Raw genomic sequence first — 22,231 nt, 5'->3', positions numbered from 1 at the left:
ATTTGCTAGAGTGGCAAAGTAGGTACAGCTTATGAACCAGACCTGAGTCAAATCTCTTCAGGTCATGGAAGTCCACATGGAAGCCTGAGGCACAAGCAGCACTTCAGTTATGCCAAATCTTTGCCTTTCTTGCTCTGAAGTAAATCCTAGCTGTTATTAAAGACACTAGCCAAAGACCTCATAAATTTAGCACACATTGTGCTGGGTGCACGGTAGGATGTGTGTTTGAAGCCACTTGGTTCCAGATCAGCGTGTGTTTCTTAGTAGTGCTTCCCTTCTAAATCCCAACCCTCCCAGCCTTACAGAGAACGGAGTTGGCATGACAGAGAAAATATTGTTTAACACAACCTGAAAATATAATGATTTTATATTTTATTATCAGGAAAAAATGCAACATGCACACATACGCTTGATGTATGTATGTTATATATCTTCTATTTATGTTATATAAGCATAAGGGTGTATATGTGGTGTATAAGGGTGTAGGAAGACACAAATTTTATCTTGAAAAAATGCCCACCTCTAAGTCACAATCAACCTAGAAGTTTTTTGTATTTTAAATAAGATGGGCCGGAGCAGGCAGGGGAGGTATTTAAAATTGAATTAGTTAATAGGAAAAGAAATGGTACTTTTGACCCTTTTTCTGCAGAATCTGCCTGATTTTATAACAATCTAATTCACTGGATTGAGCCACAGACTTGAAGTTAAGCATGTGTCGAATAGGGATTTAAATCACTGCAATATCAAAATCCTGACTGACGTCATTTGTGAGAGTTCCTTTACTTACATTGTCCAGAACTTGAAATATTGTATTGATTCATTGTTCTTTGGCTGACTGTGTGACCCAGACTTAGGCTGGGAAAATCATTACTGCTTCAAATATTTTCTTTCCTAACAGGGATAGATACCCCATTTCTTGCCTTCTTGAGCTTACTCAAAGCTGCTTTCTGTAGTTTAAGCTGCTTTATTTTCTGTGTTGCTGTTGAGAGGGATCTAGCTTGCCTGTAACTCTGTTTAACGTAAGTTAATAATTACTTTCCTGGTAAGTCTCCAGTGCTGATAGGACTAAGTCAAGTGCCAGAATCTGTTGCTAATGGAACAATTTTTAAATAGCTCGGAGTGGAATTCAGGTGTTAAACAAGAGCTTGGTCATATGGTCAACATGTATGCTCATAAATTAAACAGCTTCAGTGAACAATCCCAGGAAGGATTCACTTGCCTATACTGCTACTGTCTGGGCTGTTTCATGTAAGCTAGTGCTAGAGAAGTGTCCCAGCACTTTAATGTACTCATACATACTTTTGCAACCACAAACTTACTCCTATTAACCAAATATTCTCACTATACTCCAGAACAGCTTTTAGGCTAAAAGCAAGGACTAAACCTCTAATTAAAGTTAACATAAACTTGGGCCATAATAACATTAAACAGTATACACACATATTATCTACCATTTTATTTGCTGGTAGGACAGATCACGATTGGTATAAATGAATTACTGTTATCTCAATAGTATCACCTGTGCAAGGTCTACATTATCATGATCTATTAAGTTGCAAATAAGATTAAGTGCTTCTTTAAATCTCTCAAGCAGACAGCAGAATCACTAAACGCTATTTTGCCACAAGATAACTGACAAGGAGTTATGAAGCATTAAAAAATATTTCAGAGTGCTGCTGGAGACTACAAAAGAATTTCAACAGCTATGGAAAAACACTGTGATTGAATTTACAACTTATCAGTCAATAACACGACAAAAAAAAAAAAAACACAAACAAACAAGCAGGTGTAGATGGAAAGAGCGCACTGTAAAAAATGATATGAAAAATAGTATTTAGAAATATTTATTCCAGTTCTTCTTGTCCTGTATTAGGAAAATGAAAGAAAAATTGAAGTAGGTAGAAAAGGACAAATGGGATGGGCAGTACAAAAACGTATGGCAGCCTGATTTATATTCTGCCCCCTTTTTTAACTACTGAAGCTCAGGGACTAGAGCACTATTAGCTATTCCAATTCACACTGAGTGTATTCTAGTCCTTCAACAGTCAGTAAAGCAGAGTCTTAAATCTGACTTCAGTGGATTTTGAATCAGCTTCAGTTAAGGAACAGTTGCAATCATGTGTAAACACCTCCTTGTCTTCCATTTGTTACTTTAGGGGAAAAGATTAAAAAAAAAAAAAAAGGCATGCACACACAGAAACTAGAAGTTATCCAAGTCTCCTGTTTCATTTTATGCTTTGTTCTGCCAGGACAAAATTATGATGCGCCCAAAGAGTTTTCCAGCCAAGCAAAACCAAAATGTGTATTATAACTTGTGTAGGAGAACTGGTTCAGTTCTCCTGTCTCTGAGGTCAGTAGATGATACAGCAGAATCATACCCCTGGTGCTTTATGCAACAGTGTCTCAGCTAGTTCAGGAATTAGTCCAGCCAAAACCGCACGTTCTACATTCTCAGCCAATGAAACATCTCAAGCAAGGCTGGAACACCACACAACTGCCATGCTGAAATAAAGACAGACAGTGCCCAGGGACTTAGGATATAGAAATGCATTTGAGCATTTGACTTTCAAAATTGGTTTCTGAGAATAGAGCATTAAAATACTGAAGTGAAGAATACTTTTAAAAAATTTTGGATTACTATAGTGATCTAAGAAATATGCATACACAAAACATAAAATTTTATCTTACAGGCCTGGGAAACATGCATCAATTTAAGAATGGTTATTTAAAGTTATTTTATGCAACTGCAGTTATAATGTGATTTAAAATATTAACTGAACTACTAGAAACCAGACTTGTGAAGGAATTATTTAATAATTTTTGAGAATTAATTCTTGTGAACTGCTTTTAAGAACATAGAAAATGACAGTCAGAATATATGAAATTAAACTTCAGCCAAGGAACTACTTAGTTGATTGATTTTTGACAATAACATAGTGACTAAAAAAGTGAGAAGATGCAAAATAAAATTCAAGGCTAAATTACAAAGTAGAAAGGTTCATTTCTGAGGAGGTTTCACTGCTGGAAGGAGAAGTTCAAGATCATGGTAAGTTTTCTCTGGGTCTAGTGAAAGAAAAATATGAAAGAGAAGTACTCATGATAAGCACAGAGTTCTGGAAGAATGAGGAGTTTGCTTTTCTCAGTAAAGTTTCTCTTACCTTGTGTAATAAGTTCATTTACAAACAAAATAAAGATTGCCATAAATATCATGTATAGTGTCAACTGTTTGACACTGAAGCTTGCCTGAGCTGTGGGATACTGAATTGCTTCTTAAATTCCAGATATTCTTTCCAAACTACTTCAGGAACTGACTAAAGAATTTAAATTATTATCATTGTTAGCATCTCTGTTGATATTTCCCTTTCATGCTTTCAAAATTTTTCAAAACTACTTAAATAAACAGCTATGCACATACATCTTCGGATGGATGGAGAGAAGACTATATGTTTCTGTCTGGAATTTTATGTGAGTAACAAAAAGTAACAACCATAGGACTGGCACTCAAACAGTAAGTGTCCTATGCAACCAGGGAGCTGTTTTCAGTCAATTCACCTCACCAGGATTTACTCTACCTTGTTGAATTCCACCTTACACAAAAGCCTCCTGCACTCTATAACATAAAGGGATGTGTTTGCTTAACACTAGCAGGCTGTTGTATACCAGATATGTGTGTGTGAAGTTTCTCGCAAGAGTTGTCGCAAGAGACCTTTCGAACTGAAAATACCGTCAATCAAAAGACATAGACCATCTCTGCAGTATCACAATTTCTCTATATGTGACTTCATCCTGAAAGCCATGAGGTAAGAGGATTTAAAATAAACTGCCTGCTATTTAACAGGTCTTGACAAGTTTTCTGTGTCATTAAAACATTTAACACAATTGCAAATGACTATTCATAATTAAATACTTTTTAGGTTCTTAAGTATTAAAATGAAACACTGTTGGTTAACTGTATTTATTAAACTAATTTTATGGTTAAACAAGTTAGAAATCCCTGCTCCCCAGTTACTATTTATATAGTTATGCTGTTTACAGCTACGAAAAAGTAAATGAACACCATCCAATGGAAATGTTTTTTCGTGAGTGTTATATTTAATGCAAAGCACACAGAAGTCAGCAGAAGACTGACTATTGCAGTCAATTAAATTGCTTTTAAGTGCTTTTCTACTTATTCAACATCTTTATGAAGATGAAAATTATACATTGTTCTTTCTATGCTGTTCTACAAGTTTCATTCTCGTAAGAGAGCACTTACATAATACAGGCCTTTCTTGCTTTCCACAGAAACTCTTCAGCTGCCCTCCTTTGCAAACCCCAAAGAATGTGAATTCCTTGCGCCCTAGGCATGAAAGGATTTCCTTATAATCCTCTAAGAACAGTTTGAATAGCTGCTCCTCATATTTACTGTGTAAGCCTATTTGGTCTCTTAATTTTTTTAAATTAATTACTGGTTACTTTTTTCTCACTCTATCTGCTCTCTGCTACAATGGGAACAAATCTCCGTTAAGATTCTATGTTAGTACACGTCTTCTGCTTCTTGAGCTTCTCATAATTAAAGTGCCTCTGGCTGCCAGGATACAGAATGATAAACAGATGCGATGTCAGGTGATTTGAACTTCCCATAATTGTCTCTGATATTGACCTCTGCCAAATATTTGCTTTTCCATTCATTTCAGCTGAGAAAAATACAAATTAATGGCTTAAAAATGGGCTCCTTTTATGTTTACCAAGATTAAATGTAGCAGAGTTAACACTTTGACATAAAAACTTGATTACAATCAAAAAGATTAAAATATTATTGATTATATTTCTTTGTACAGTGTGTTAATTATTGATTTAAGTAAATTAGGTTACTGAGACCTCAACAAAACAAAATATTTTCCTATCACATACTGAACTAATGTGAGATGAGCTGTGTTTAGCTTTAAGCACTTTAGTTTCATACTGAAAAATGCACATATTTTACAGGGAAAATATGTATTTCACTTGGCATTACATCACTAACTTCTAATACTATTCTGTTTAATTCCTAGGGACAGGTGGGCATAACACAAAACCCACTGTTGATAAAATCAGCAATCACTTACTATGAAATCCAGCTGGTAACAACACAAGGAACAAATTATTACATAAACTTCCAAGTAATCCCTTGTAAAGATTTCCCCTCTTTTTAACTGTTTATTGAGATTTATTGACTTGATCCTTCTGTACTAGCAACCTAGACTTCGGTTTTCAGTGTCAGTAATCAAACATTTTTAAGTTTAACTCCTGAAAGTCTAGTGTAGTCAAATCCAGCAAAACAGTTACTCACATAAATAGTTTTAAGCCTCTCATTAGTCTTAGTATCACTTATTGGGATACCACACAAAAGAAGCTGAACTAAAGTTTCAGTCTTCTAGTTGTGCATCCACTTAGGCTCAATACTGAATCAAGTAGATCGAGTCATCTGAGAACCAAACTTCAGGATCAAACCTGTAAGCAGTGTACCTAAATTAAATGTGCACGAATGATGTGGAAATGAACACCAGCTTGTGATATGGTTTTTTATCATTTCTATTTGTTTAACACATATTACTATCTGCAGTACTCTTGGTAAGATACCAGCATTCCTCTCTCACCTGGCTTGATCGGGTTGTCTCTTATTGATACATGCAGGCTTCCCAATGGAAGACACCAATCTCTTCCACCAAGAAACTGGGATTAAGTGAAGAAATGCCAAAGGTTATGAACTAATCAGAAAGGGAGAAGGAAGTTTAGGAGAGTTCCACTGAAGAGATACAGGGACGTTTACATGGTCTGAACAGAGACAGTAAATGTAACTTCTCTGCCTTGACTGATGCATGGCCCAAATGTTTGGACCTAGGTCTGAGTGGTATGAAGAAAAGGGCTAAATCTGACACTTAGACGTAGGTCATATTGCCATGATGTTCTAAAGCTTCCCTTAATTTGTACATTAGAACAGAAATAGTTGTTTTATTTCCACACTCAGATGTAAAAAGAGACTGTAGTTGTTATGTTCATCCTGCTTAAGATTAGTGCATTAAACAAGAATGAATCATAGGGGTTTTTTTAAGACCAAGATGCCAGTGATCCTCAGCTGCCAATCCCCAGTCTCTAGTGTGTGCCATCTTCATGGTTTGTTTCCTTATCAGTGGACAAACAGCACACTATCTCTCCAGTGCAGCAATGGTGGGAAGTGCTGAAGGTTACAGAAAATTGCAAAATCAGGGAAAGACTTACTCGAAATTGGTTGTAACATCCCAAGGCTATGTGGGAGGACAAGAAGAAATTGCTTGCTCACATGGAAGAATTGTAGAGGTAAAAAATTGTGAAACACATCACTACATTAGGACCAATCCGAAACTGAAAGTACTATGTCTTTCATGCACCTGTAAAGAAAACCGTCAGTGAAAAACTCCCAAATGGCTTAAACAACAGTACCTGCCTGCTGTTCAAACATAGAAAGGTTTCTGAAACTAAGGTTTTTTACAGAAAGTTTTTACTTAGCTTTGAACAATATATCATCAATGTCAACTATGTTCATTAAAATTTGTATTTCATTTGCACTGTGACAAATTAATTTATCTCTCATTTTAGAACTGAGCCTTCTTAATACCTTCTGTCACTTCAGATTCAAATTGTTCCTCATATGCACCCTAACTAGGTTCCAAGAACTTATCCAAATGATAAGTATTAAGTGCAGAAGTATTCCTTAGTGCTATGCACAGGCCTTTCATTTCATTCATGTGGAAAATCACATACACTTATAGTAGTGCTCAAGCATTATGGGAAATAAGCATAAAAATATTTAACTAAGTTCCACCTAGTTCTGTGCAAGTTTGCCAGCTCAGGAAAGGAGGTAATTCTGCACAAATAATTTAATAATTTAACAATTTAACATTTTGCTGTGAGTTCTAGGCTTCAGAACCAAAATTGAAATCTCAGTTAATCAAGAAAGGAGCAGAAAGAGAGAAAAGATCTTATAGGACAGTGCCTTCCAAATGAGGGATCCATATAGATTTTAATAAGTACTTTGTTTATATGGATTTGAGGTTAGAATCTCAGAACAAATTGACAGATTGGAAATCTGGTACTCAAATACTTCAGTTCCCCACCTCTCATTGTTATTGTGGCATAAAACCTTAAAAGTAGCCATAAACTCCTTATTGGCATCTACAGACAAGGATGACTTGCCATCCAGCCTTCTCCTGGAATAATCCTACTCAAGAATCATATTCAACATTTGTGGAAAACACCTTGTACAAAGAGAAATGGAAAAAAGACGGCTCCCACATCTCTTGTCAGTCTCTATGATTCAGACTGTCTAACTTATACAAGACATATCTCTTGATCAAGAAAAGCAAAAATTTAACTTCTTTGGATTAATCACAAATCTCTTAGTAGAGGTTAATCCTTCACGAAGGCCAACAGAGGACCCACAATATCTGTTTTCACACCAGTTTTGATAGATCTATAGCTAACTGATCCAGGACTTGATCCAGGAATTGATACATTCTTCATTATGAGCAACAGCCCATCTTCCATATACCTATGTCCATTGTGAACATATTCCTTAAACTTCCCCTACTACCATTCTGCTTTCACCCAAGTACTCTGATTATTTACCTTTTACAGGATTACATATCTTTTCCCCTCCCATTCTTCTCCCTTTACTTTTTCAGTTGTTTAGCAGAATGCCCAGTACATACTCTATCGTCATTTCAGTTCTGGATAAGGCCTCATTGTTTTCCACCCAGACGCAGAATTGCTTTCTGAAAACAGTTTGCATATGCAGTCTCTTCCAGTCTACTTTAGTATTAAAATTTCACTTACTCACTGTCTTCATGTGGTTTTTCTCCTATAGAAATGACTATTGCCAGGTCTCGGGAGAGGGCAGTTGTGCCGCAGCACCTTTTTCAGCTTGCGTCACTAGAGCATCATAGTCTGGAACCAGTTTTCCATCTTGCGGTTCACCCATTTTATTTACTTTGTCCTCTCTGAATTCTTAGCGCGGCGATTTTTTTCCCTTTCTTAACTGTGGGGCTTAAGGGATCACAATATTGCAGTTGTTTGTGGCTTGGCTTTCTCTCTATATATCTCTCATCTTACAATGCTGTTCCACCACCAGTTCAAACTTCTAAGGTAGTTAGTTCTCTCAAGTTACAAAACCAAGAAAAAAATAAAGAAAATAATTTCTTTGTACTACTTTCTGCTCACATTTAAAGATATTGTAAGTGAAATTCCGTTGTTGCATCTGGCAGTTAAAGACATGCAACTATATACTAATTACCTTTGTTATCTGTAAGCACAAAGAAATTCAAAGGGTCTCAACCCCTTCTGCATCAGTCCAGCTTGCCAGTGTGACCTTTCAAGGCTGTTATAATAATTAATTAAGCCTTTGTCAGTGACATTTGTTCTACTCACTAAAGTCAAGTTTATCTCCTGTGCTGGGAATGAATTTGGACTTCTGTCAACTGCCTCGTCTGTATAGGACATTAGGGCAGTGGGATAGGGAAGGCAGTAGAAGGTATTATGGAGATAAATTTAAGAACTTAAGTTCTTTAAAATGTAATTATTGTTATTACATATGGATTGTATTTTTACATTTTGGTATTTTCAAAAGCACTTATTTAAAGATATTCTCCATGCAGTTTCCTGTGTTAGGAAACTCCCAAGCTACACCAGTTTTAGTGTAACTCTTGAGTTTGATATGTTCTGTAAAGACAATGAAGATAGCGCAAGTTTCATGCATGTCTGTTCCTTAACTGGAAGTTAATTCAAAAAGGCAGTAAAACCGCTTTTCTAAAAAAAAAAGTTTTTTTAATGCTTCTGAAAAGTCTAGTTTTGACTTGCTAAAATTAAGAGAAACCTACCTTAACACAGCTCATGGAAATATCATCTAGAACTAATTCTGTCTCAGCTGCTTTGGGAACATTTCAGTATGATTAGAAATTCCCATAGGAGAATATCAGTAGGTGAACATCAAACCCATGGAGAGCAAGTACAAACATTAACTTCTGTAATACACAGCCCATGTCAAACAGTTTTCAATCTAATGATAAATAACTAACTGTGAAATTGCTTTTATACAGCTTGAAAGCCTAAATATTGCCAGCCTATTACTGTAAAATACCAAGAGTTCTTCTAGTATCCTGACATTATTTTATTTTCCAATTAACACAGTCTACTGTGCTAACACAGCTACACTACTTTAGCATGAAAGATACAGTCCATTCATTACTCTATTTTAGATACTAAGAGCTGTGTATCTTATGGTGGATTATAATCTTATTTAACAAGACGAATGTACTCCACATTTGTCTGAAGTATGAAGTCCGCTTAGTTGCATGATTAAGAATTTAAATTAAGCCTTTAGAATGCCACTGTCAAAGTGTCTCTTGACTGGGCTTTGTCCTTGGGAACACATGCACTCACGTGTTTTATTTATGGCAATAAACCCCTTTCAACTGGTCACATTTCTCCCTTGGCTTCAATGAGGACTGGAACAGTTCCTGAGATATATTCAGTTACAGAAACTGAAGTGTATAATCTTGAATAATAACGAGAAATTGTGCACCAGGGGTAGCACTACAGATTCAGATGCTCAGCCAGTGAGAAAGACTTTGCTCCTTCATAGGACAGGAAAACACATGCACATGCCCTTGATGAATTTTGAGACATTGTTATTTCTTCCAGGAACAAAATTCAGAGTGACTGCTATGCCACAAATAGATATGAAAATAATGATCCTCTCATTACCAATGCTTCTGGTTTTTGGCCTGTAATGCTTTATTCCATTTTGTCTCTAGAAAGGGCATCATTTTTTCAGTCTGAAGACTATTTCCACAATTCAGATGAACTGTGAATTATAACAAATTTAATAATTAAATATAAGAACACATCTATCCATTATCAGGAGATATCAGTAATGGAATGGTGTTTTCCATATTATGATTTATATTCCTGTTTACAAATCAATTCATCAAGGTCAGAGGAAGACACTCTCTCCTGCAGGACACAAAATTTTTCCAGACACCTGCATAATAAGCTGCATGTGGTCTTTCAAAAAGTAGTACTAGATTCACAAAAACTTTCAGAATCAATTATTTCTGTGGTGGCATTATTGTTTTTAAAAGACATGACAAACCCAGCATTTTGTGTTACTATTTTGACTTTCCCATATTTGCAATATGTGCTGGTGTTGGAACAGGGGAATAAAATACCTTTCTTTCCAGTATCCAAAATCTTTCGTACTTCTGAAATGTATGTTTTCCACCTCCACTCAACTTATTCAAGAATTGGCAGCTTCATATTGCCAGTTGTCAATCAAATATTATTTCCTGGGATTTAAAGTTTCTTAACAATTTGTCAAAATTTAGAGTTGAAGTGAATGTTGAGGCTGTGATAATAATCACTCAGCAAGCTTTCCCATTGCTATGTGGTACCACACGCTCTCACTGTTTTGTCGTACTGTACTCCACAATCTCTTTACTGTGTAATTTGGTACTGCTCCCAAAATAAACTGACCTGGTCCTTCTGCCAAGTACTCCTTTCATGCTGCATGCCAAGTATTCAGCTTCATGCCACCTATTCAGCTTCATTACCACATTGGTGTTTGCACATCAACACAACCAGACATTGGAGAATTTATCAAGATGAAAAGTCACCTTTATTTTTTACTGAGCAGGAATGAACACAGAAGGAGGGATGGTCTCCTCCAACATTGACAGAGGATTAGACTTCCTTAAGTAGCACCACTGGCCTGACTAAAATGTTTATGCATTTATAACACCAATTTTCTATCATAAGAAATATATTTACACTTGGTACTAACTAAACTATAGTTGTAAATTTTACTTGTTCTAAAAAAACATGTTATGTATGGCAGTAGACGAGCAGTGCAGCAGGCAACCAAAGCAGTTGTGGAAGCTCCATCCCTGCAGATTTTTGGACTTGACCAGACAAAGCCATGGCTGACCTAGTGTTAGTGATAGTCTGCCTTAAAGCACAAAGTTTGACCAGAAACCTTCAGAGGTCCAGCCACTTTTCTATGACCTATGATCTGAGGTACTGAAACAAAGCTGGCAAGTACTCAGTTAATCAAAACAAATCCATGACAGTCTTGGCTTTTACCTCTGAAATCTACTCTATCCTGTCAATGCAGGTTTTCAAAGCACTCTGTAGATAACATTAAGTCAAATGGAATGATGTTCATTAATAACCATGAGCTTCTAAGCCTCATCTCAGCCTTAGAGCCCTAAAACACCAGATTGCAGCTTAGATCTTAGGTCTCAGATTTCTTAGGTCTCAGATCATTTTATTGACATAGGAATAAGTTAAAATATCTCAGCAGTGAAGTCTGCAACTAGCCATTCATATATTTGCTTTGAACTGACTCATTCAAAAACCAAAGGCCAAAATTCTGATCATGTTAAGTATTGAAATCAGACCCTTCCTTTACAGAATCACATAATGTCAGGGATTGGAAGGGACCTCAAAAGATCATCTAGTCCAATTCCCCTGACGGAGCAGGAACACCTAGATGAGGTTACACAGGAAGGCGTCCAGGCGGGTTTTGAATGTCTCCAGAGTAGGAGACTCCACAACCTCCCTGGGCAGCCTGTTCCAGTGTCTCTCACCCACACTGAGAAGAAGTTTCTTCTCAAATTTAAGTGTTCCAGTCTGAACCCATTACCCCTTGTCCTATCATTGGTTGTCACCGAGAAGAGCCTGGCTCCATCCTTGTGACACTCACCCTTTACATATTTATAAACATCAATGAGGTCACCCCTCAGTCTCCTCCAAGCTAAAGAGACCCAGGTCCCTCAGCCTTTCCTCGTAAGAGAGATGCTCCACTCCCTTAATCATCTTTGTTGCCCTGTGCCAGGCTCTCTCCAGCAGTTCCCTGTCCTCCTTTAACAGTGTTCTTTAACAGTTTTCAAAATATCACTTCACCACATCTTTTAGAAGCTATGCTGAATGAATATCTGACAAAGTTTATTCTGAGCATATTCTATTACTGTTTGGTTTGAGTTTTTTTCACAGCACACTAGGAAAGTTTACTGACACTCCACTGGTTAAAGCGAGTTGTTACCCATTTTGCTTAATAAATATTAAATTATATATCTATGTAGATACCACTTATACCCTGTGGCTGCACAGGTCACAAACAGAAATTCACTTTAAATTTTTTAGCCTTCAGATGCACCAGTTCTTACATTATAATAAACTAGTACATGGATACATCCAGTGTACAATTTGTTAATGTCATGAGCAGAAAAATTACATAGCACATTTTGTAGAGCCCTGTCAAAAAGATTCAGAACAGTTCATCACAAACACTAGATAAATACGTTTTAAAGTTTCAAAACAATTATTTTCTTATCAATGCACACAGTTGGAGTTGCCACATGACAGGACCCGCTATTATTTCAGCTGATATTACTTTTAATCTACTTTAAATTTAGAATGCTCATACCACCTTTTAAAGAATAAATCTTCCAAACTGATTAACACTATTAACTCCGAGAAGCTCCAGGTTAGTGTATCATTACTCTCATTTTGACTAAATTGAATCATATTGCTACAAACATAAATTGCTAAGCATCAAGATATATACTGAAATTTGTGATAAAATCTGTTACAAAGTGACACTGTATTTAAGAAATTTTAACTGCACTAGAAGCGGTTTGCAGCAGCAGCAAAAAAAACCAGGGGGACCAATTGTTACTTTCGTGAAACAAAACAACATAACAGTTCACAGAATCATAGAGTGTCCTGAGTTTGAAGGGACCTGCAAGGATCATTGAGTCCAACTCCTGTCCCTGCATATGACAACCCCAAAATTCACACCATGCGTCTGAGGTCATTGTCTAGTCTCTTCTTGAACACTGTCAGGCTTGGGGCCATGACACCTCCCTGGGGAACCTGTTACAGTTCTTACGGTTATTTTCCTGGTAATTTTAAGAATTATAGTAAAAAAAGTCTGCTAACAACAAATCAGTAATTTCCAATTTAAAGACTCTAGTAGAAATTAAGAAGCTTGCAAACACTGAAACATGAATGCACTAGTAGTTTCCTGAGGACTGTAACCAGTGTGTCCCATTTCCTTTATATTTGTGCTTTGTTTTACTATACATTTCACTGCAGTCCTCCCTACCTTCCATAGGTTAATAACCAAGTATGTCTAATACGGCTGAGCTCTAGTCACTGCTAAGGCCTGGTCTACCAGCAAATACACAACAAATTGATCACATAGAGATTAACAAAGTATTCCCTCAGCCAGTTAGGTCTGGGTGTGGTTTAATCTGGCAGGCAGCTAAACACCACATGCACTGGTTTGTTCATTCCTCCTCACAGTGGGATTGGGGAGGAAATCAGGAAAAACAAACAAACAACAAAACAAAACAAAATGGTAAACACTGTGGGTTAAGATAAAAAACAGTTTAACGGGACAGAAAGGGAAAGCAATAAAAATAATAATAATAAAAATGATAAAAGAATCTTCAAAACCAGTGATACACAATGCAATTGCTTACCACACACCGACTTGACCAGTGCCCAGCCCACCCCTGAGCAGCAACGCCCCAGTTTGTATGCTGAGCATGACATATGGTATGGAATAATCCTTTGGCCAGTTTGGGTCAGCTGCCCTGGCTATGCCCTGTCCCAGCTTCTTGTGCACCTCCTTGCTGGAAGAGCACAGGAAGCTGAAAAGTCCTTGACTTAGTACAAGCACTAATTAGCAACAACAAATAGGTCAGTGTGCTATCAACATTATTCTTATAAAAAATGCAAAACACAATACTTTATCAGTTACTAGGAAGAAAATAAACTCTATCCTCTTCCCTAACTTGAACAGGTTTCTGCAGTAACACTACCGAGGAACTGCATATTGCAACGCATTAGTCTAAAAGCACACATAATTGCAATGGCCTGTTGTGGCTCACCACAAAAATTTCTGACCAAAAATATGAACACAAAACATTTTTAAAAGTCACAAAAATTATTTTAAAAACTCCACACCTTTTCTTCCCTAATTAAATATAGTTAGGCACTGTTATTGGAAACATTTTCTTGTGGCCTTTCTCCCACCCAATCAGTTGTGTTCATAAGCACCACCATAAGACTTTTTACTGTCAGGTAATACCTCTGTAAACTGATGAAAAAAACTAGGATAGTCATGAATTTGTGTTACAGGAAGTATTTGGTTGCTGGAGCTGTTAACAAATCCATGCTCCTGTTATATCTTAACTTTGGCCTGTTCTCAAATACTCCAAAGACAAACTCAGATGGCTGACTTTTACTTTGATTTTTCAAGAATTTTACACAAAATACACTTCATAAAGACAGAACTTTTCTTCTGACTAAGAGGGAAGTCTCATGCTGAATTCACTGGAATACCACCAAATTGAATTCTTAAACATAAGACTATGTATTTGAAGAAACAAACAAACAAAAAAAACACAACCAACTTGTTTGCCCAATTCATAATCATTCCTAAATGATGATCTTCTTTTAAATTATTCTACTTTTCTGCAATTTATTCCTAAACAGCAACACTGTCATTATAATCCTCTGGGAAAATAGATGCCTAAATAAACAGCTCTTGTATTGATAAACTGTGGGAGTCAACATATGTAGGCTGAAATCTTTTGATTTCAGTAGCATTTCACAATAGCAGGCGACCTGGCCTGTATGCTTCCCGATGAAAAACTGAAGATCTCTCATACTTAATTTGGGAGTCCAAGCACTATTGTATTTGCCTTAGTAATCAACACTCAGTATAAATTGTACTTTAGCAATACAGGCTGGCAGAAACAGAACAAAGTTTCAGCATGTATTCAATCTTCCACTGATTTAGCAAGTGAACTTAGCCTGAATGATGAGCACTTCCAATATGCAGTATTATAAATATCACAGTAATACACAGGAGTAACCCTACTCACTAGAAGAAAACCAGAATAAAAATGGTACAACTAGTTTCTATTCCCAGCAAGTGAGAGTATATGAATTGATCAATGCAGCATATCTTAATAAAAAAATCAGAATATTTCTCTATATTTATATCTATAGACAACTAATGTTATAATATTATTTTTAGAGTACATGTAGCCCTAACTAGCATACTAAAAGTACAGAAGAAGTTGCACTCCTTTCTCAAAATAAAAACACCTTAATTTTAAATAGAACACAAGCGACAAGTCTTTAAAAAAATGAGAAAACTGAAGGTGACAGAAATAGCAATAAGGTCACACTGCTGTGCAACATAACATTAGGAGGTTAAAAGCCTGCAAGACTGATTATTCCAAATTTATTTTATTTTGTGCTATATCCAGAAATCTGTTATTGCCAACTGTTGTTCAAAAGAGTTACTGTCATTGGTTGGCTCAAACGGGATTCCACACTCTTGTAAAAATTTTAAAGGGTTATATTCCTCTTGCCTGAGTAGAAGCACAGTTCCTGAAATTAGAAGAACTCAATTCATGAACAAGTTGGTAGATATAAAAGATTAGCTCTCTTTCATTAATCTTTAGTCATCTGCACTCTCATCTGATCTCAGTTTGCTTTCAGTGTGGAAACCAACCACCTGATTGTAATAAAGAGAATAACTATATCTGTGAGGCTTCCTACACACTATAATGGATAGATGTTGAAGCTATGTAGGTGTATGCACTCATAAGATTTATACCTCATTATTCTTCTTTTACTATTTTTGTTTATTTAATTAAGCAACTTTGTATCATTTTTTTGGCAAGAGTTCAAAATACTTATTCTTCCTTCAACTAAATGTAAGATCTTACATAGCTAAACTGCACACCTGACCCACTTAAACGGCCTCAGCTCACTGGTTTTCTTTGTTTCAGTACAGCTAGAACCAAACAGGAATGACACTGGCAAGATAAAACCTAACTGCAGAATCCAAACAGATACTCATTATGTATGTATTTAAATGCGAGTGATGCCTACTTAAGGAATGAGCTGAGATATTAAATTCCTCTATAGGCTTGTTGTTATATGCCATGAAGAAGAAAACCATTGTAGAGCTCAGGAAGAACTAATGGATATGTCAGAGGCCTATAAACATTCTGTGAGAAAGACCCTTTGCATAAAAAATGTGACAGCAAGCTCCATTTTTATCCCATTCATTTTAAACCATTTTTTACAGAAGCATATATTACTTCAGAATATTCAGTTTATACTAGCAATATGTCTAGCTTACATATCAGGAACAAGGATAAGATATGACCCAGACAGTAATGTAAGTTAAAATAAGATGACTCACGGGCCAAAAAATGGGATGGCTACTGTCCCCTTTGCCACTCTGTAGAACTACTACACCCCACCCTTCTTGAAGGTCTTAGTGTCTTAAAAAATGTAAGGTTATGCACATGTCAATAATGTTCAACAAACTCCATCCATGCTCTTCTGCATTCTCCACTTGTGCCACATTTACTTGTAGAAGATTGTAGCTTTACAGCAGTATTTCAGAAATGGCCTTTCCTGGTTCTTCATAAAGCTGAACAGCATCCACAAGGCCTGCTTCTCCCAGTTTGGCAACTCCATCTTCAGATACATTCTCTACCCTGTTTCCACATTGTCCACAATTATTACAGTAGTTGGTAGTACATAACGTCAATTACCTGTTACTTGGATTTGTTGGTCACTATCTCATGACCAGTATTCTAGTATCACAACAGATGTCAGCACAGATATCAATGAGCAGACTGGGATTTTTTCCCTAAGGAAGAATGATTTATTTTCCTGCCTGCAAACAAACATTTTTTTTTCTGAACGGTTGGCTCATTCTCAGCCCCAGACATTTGCATTCCACATTCAGAACAGATGGCCCCATTTATTTAAGAGAGAAATTCTGCCTCACATTTCCAAATTAGTCTTAAAAATCTGGACATCTGGCTTAATGAGAATAAAACAAAAGAAAAATCATCCACTCAGGCTGATGACAAATTAACATGATAGTGCAATAGAAAAGGAATAGGCCCAAGAGTTGAACTGATATTTTGTGAGCTGTACTTATCAAAAACCTGAAAAAGCAAGGGTATTTTCATTTGGCAGCATCATGGAACACATCATGGTAAAAGGCATGGAGCTAAAACAGTAATTGCTCAAAATACAATTTTTTGAATGGATATTTCTTAGCTTTGAGTACTTCTGTAACCACATGGATTTCGCATTTGAGTTTGCTCCTGCACCTTACATCTGAACTTTATAGAATCCTCATCTTAAGCATTTGTAGTAAGATCTGTCTTGGAATATGTTGGTAAAAAATACTAGGAGCTGAATGGATTTTGCCCAAGTGGAATGAAGTAGCTGTTACACATAACAATATAAACCCTTTTCCACATATCCACAGAATTTGCAAGGACGACCCTTCCCAGAGAAACAGACAGTTAAAAAAGTCTGGAAATCACAGACTGAGCCAGATATTAAGAGCAAGGTTAGCAGAGAGGTACAAAAATTGTGTTTATATAGACAAAGCAGTGCCACGCAGAGAGAAATGAAATAAATACCCCTACATGAGCTAACTCCAGTACTGGAAGCAGTGTACTGCACTAGCACTATGCTCTTCAAGACAACATTCTAATCCATACCAGAATGGTAACCATGGGCATTGCTACACTAATTACATCCTAGCTGACATCCTTAGATATAGCTTAAAGTACCTTTGCCCAGCACTGTCAGTGTCTTAATTACAGATGGCTCTTAGTACACAGGGGTGAGTTTTGAGACCACAGTCTGACAAGACTAGTTGCTGAAAGCTAGTTGTAGGAAAGGAAAAAAGAGGTAGACCAGTAGACTCCATAAGTCAGAGTCATCTCCTGGAAAAGAAGTGTTGAATACCTTGGGTCACATCTTCAGCAACTGTAAGGTGGCACAGAGCCACTGAAATCTCAGAGCTATGCAAAACTCTAGCATGATCACAAAATCAAATCCAGTGCTGAGCAGTTACTTCCGAATGTGTTTACTTCTGCATTATCCACTGGACTCTCCTTTCTTAATTATGGTAATCACCTACGCACCTGCCAAGATGTGTTGTATAAGTATGTTCCTTAGGCATTAATGTCCCCTTTCAGAAAACATTGTCCTAAGGGTGAGAAATAAATATAGACAGCCAAAATTCACAGATGTTCAGACTTGTGAAAAGTGGGAGCATTTAATCTTTGAAAAGGCATCTATGCATATTTAGTAGGAGCTGATAGGTGATAAAAATCAATTCTACAATTAACAGGACTAGCAGGATATGTTTAGGAAAGGGAGTGGAGACCTATCCACAGAAAACCATGGATGATAAAGCTGCCAGGTAAAATAATTTGCTGATTCTCAGACAGTCACATCACCTGACTATGGAAGAAGCAAAACAGGCAGCAAGTGTTAATACAAATGGGCTTATAAACTGAGTATCATAATGAGCAAATATGTACTATGTAGCATGTGCAAAGGACATCTAGCCTTTATTATCAATGCTATAAGAAGGAATGCTTTGTGTGTAATCGGGTTCTTAGACTTTTCATATCCAACTGGTGTGAGCAGAGATAGCGCATGTCAGTCACAGTTGAAATATAGGAAATCAGCAGCTACCTAGCCAAATTTATGCTTACTCCACAAGCTCATGGAACAGACAGCAGAACCATAGTACAGACTTCTCAAAAACAACCACACAGGTTTTTGTTTGTTTTTTTGTTTGTTTGTTTTGTTTCGTTTTGTTTTAAAAAAGGAGATAAATTTGATTATATTGTCCTAGTGGAAATCCTCTAAGAGTGTTATCAAAATACTTCATGGTATTTAGACTGCATTTAGAAGACTCATTACAACTTAGGTACAGAAACTAGCTGGCCTGGCAATACACAAAGCAAGAGCTGGGGTAGGGAACTGCATTGTGCTGGCTGGTCATTTGAGGTTTTTATAGCATTCCAGACATACACTGCATTGCATGCTCAGCTCCACACTACCACAGTTATGTGGTTATCACTATCAGAACTACTTAATTCAGGTTGGGCATGTTAGTGTGAATTGCTGTCATACCTAAGACTTCAACACAGATACTTCCTTCTCCCCTCCCTGCAAGAAAGCTTGAAAAACAATCGGTGAAACTTTAGATCCTAGGCTAATTAACCTCTGGCAATCCTAAAATCCTTGTCAAGATCTGAATGGCAGCAAAATACTAATTCTGTACGTAAACATTCAAGAGAAACTTTACACAAGCCATCAGCTTGTGTACAAGCTGATGTACAAGCTGAGCAGCTGATAAAACATTGGTGTGGTACAGACAGAATCTAAAAGAAAAGCACATAGAGAAGAACAATGCACTAATAAGTTAAAGGTGGGATGTCCAATCTTCCTTACTAAAATGAGTCACTCGAAAAAAGTTACAAGCAATGCAATAGCAAAATCTGCACATGACACAACAGTGTTGCAGATAATCAAGATTAAACACTGTGAGAAGTATCAGAGGATCTTTACAAAGCTAGGCAAATGGGGAGCCACAAATAAAATTCAAAACTGTGCCATTTGAAGCAAAGGTGGTCTAATCTGAACATTTTTTGGTTCTCAGTTAACTGTCATTCAGCATTGATCATTTCATTAAGAATTCTGGTCAGTCTGTAATAATGTCCCAAAAGGCAAACAGATAGCCAAGATGTTTAAAGAAATGTTATAAAATCCTCACAGAAAGCATCACTGTGCTTTCACCTGCAAGACACTGTTCCATTCTATTTACCTTGTTTCAAAAATTTAAAAAATTAAGAGCTGTAGGAGAAGGAGAGAAAGTTCAGCAAAGCCTCATTCTTTTAGTTTCATCCCTATTGTGTGGCCAACTGGCAGCTTTGTCTGAGCAAGGGCTAATAGTCGTCTGCAGAATTCCAAACACCTTTGGACAGCTAAAAAAATGCATACAGTGGCCCATCGCTAAGGATCACAGTAACATTCATTTGCTTCATTCATTTAGCTTTTTCTCTTGGGCTCTACTTCTCTGACATGACTCTACAAATTCTGCCTCTCTGCTTTGCCGTTCCTGCTTCGTCAAAATACAAAATACTCTGCAGACAGCCAAGTATTCATACTTGCAGATCAAACACTTGAATTATATGACTTCTCTAACTTGCTTAATTCAAATAAATACAGTGAATTTCCAAAGGTTCTGCAAATCCTGACATTTATTTAAAATTACAAAGCCAAAAATACCTGACAATCTAATCTCCTTCCCTCCAATCTCTACCACATAAAACCAGACTTCTGTACCTACAATTTTCCCACTGTTCTTCAAAGACAAACTTAATTATGTGGCATCTGTAAAGCAGTTGCTATTTTTTATGAATTTTATGTATTACTATACAAAAATATAGTAGCTGTTTCAATAAGTGTAGTTTAGTTATTTATGAAAAAGTCGAAAAAAGTTTAAGCAGATAATTTACACAAGTTAAGATACGAATCAAAGACTTTTCTTCTCTACCCTCATTGCCTCCCGAACAAAGAAGATAAATAAACTTCTCACTGAGAACATAAATATAGACTCTTAGTTATTCATAATCTCATCCTTGAAAGCTGTTAAAAAACCTGACATAGTTAGGCTTCTCACAGACTCTTTAACAGTGTACAATCATACCACAGCAATACTTGTTGAAGAGGGTCCAGAGGAGTGCCACCAAGATGATCAGAGGGCTGGAACACCTCCCCTGTGACAGGCTGAGAGAGTTGGGGTTGTTCAGCCTGGAGAAGAAAAGGCTCTGGGAAGACCTTATTGTGGCGTTTCAGTACTTAAAAGGAGCCCATAAGGAAGTTTGTGAGTGACTTTTTAGCAGTGCCTGTTGAGATAGGAGAAGGGATAATGTTTTTAAACTAAAGGAGGGGAGATTCAGGCCAGACATGAGGAAGAATTTTTTTACAATGAGTGTGGTGAAACACGGGCCCAGGTTACCCAGAGAGGTGGTAGATGGCCCATCCCTGGAGACATTCAAGGCCAGGCTGGATGGGGCTCTGAGCAACGTGATCTAGTTGAAGATGTCCCCGCTCATTGCAGGGGGGTTGGACTAGATGACCTTTGAAGGTCCCTTCTAACCCAAACTATACTATGATTCTGCAGTGCAAACAGCATCAGGGATATTTAACAAAATCACAACATAAAATGCCAAATGAAAGTAAACGAGCCAAACTTACTGAGGCTAATCATTCTACCTCTACCCAACAGACATACTTTTCATTCCTCATCAGCAAAGTCCCAGGAGAAAAAATGGAGCTTCAAAGATGTCAGCTGATGACAGGTATCCAAGATCATCAATACTGGAAGTGACAGTTGGATGAACAGCAGATTTGGGGCTTTCCTGCTCTTTGACAGGAGCGATGGTTTTGCTTTCTGATGCTTGCAACTGCCTTCCCCAGATAATCTTTATGTGACTACCTCTTTTGACTCTGCTCAGCATTGGAAGATGTCAGTTTTCTGTAGTCTATGGAACTGTATTTTAAAGAATTCATGTATGAACGGGAAATGGTGAAGCATGGAACAATAATAATTAGGAATCTAGATGGCATGATCTGTGAAAAAAGATTGAGACTGTTTACCTTAAGGAAGAAAAGAGTGAAGCTGAAATATAAAGCAAACTACAGATCCTCCAGTACCACCAAAAAAAAAAAAAAAAAAAAAAAAATAACCTGTTCTCCATGTCTTTGATGGACAGTCAAAGGAGCCATTGATATAAGTTTCTGGAGCAGAGAGGAGGATTAAGTAAGAGAAAAGCCTTAAAATGTTCAGGAAAACTTTCTAACAGTAAGGATAGATTAAGGTCTGAGACAAGGTATTAACCATGTTTTGCCCTGTCTCCTATGACTGTCACCCTGCTACTAAACTACGAGAGCTCAAGACCTCTTTTCACTTTTTAAAAATATGAGAAAACGGTGACAATTGAAGAGTTAGATTTATTCCACAACAGTCTGAGAACCAGAAGTTCATGTGTTAGAAATCCCCAGGCCACAGAATGCATGAGCTGGTTGACACCTGAATTAAAAAACAAACAAACAAACAAAACCACACACATACACAAAAAACCCAAACAAAACCAGACTTCAACAAGAACCTTTAAAAACAAGATCTTTTCAAAATGGCAGTAGAGTATATTACATATATGAGCCATGAAGTATTGTTATAAATAAAAACTAAGACACAAAATAAAGGAGTAATAACAAGTGATCAATTTTCTTTACTGAAAAAGTAAGTTGA

This window comes from Streptopelia decaocto, assembly GCF_964273445.1.
Source record: "Streptopelia decaocto genome assembly, chromosome: Z".
In the NCBI taxonomy this organism is placed as follows: domain Eukaryota; kingdom Metazoa; phylum Chordata; class Aves; order Columbiformes; family Columbidae; genus Streptopelia; species Streptopelia decaocto.
Note: the sequence above shows the minus strand (reverse complement) of the source record.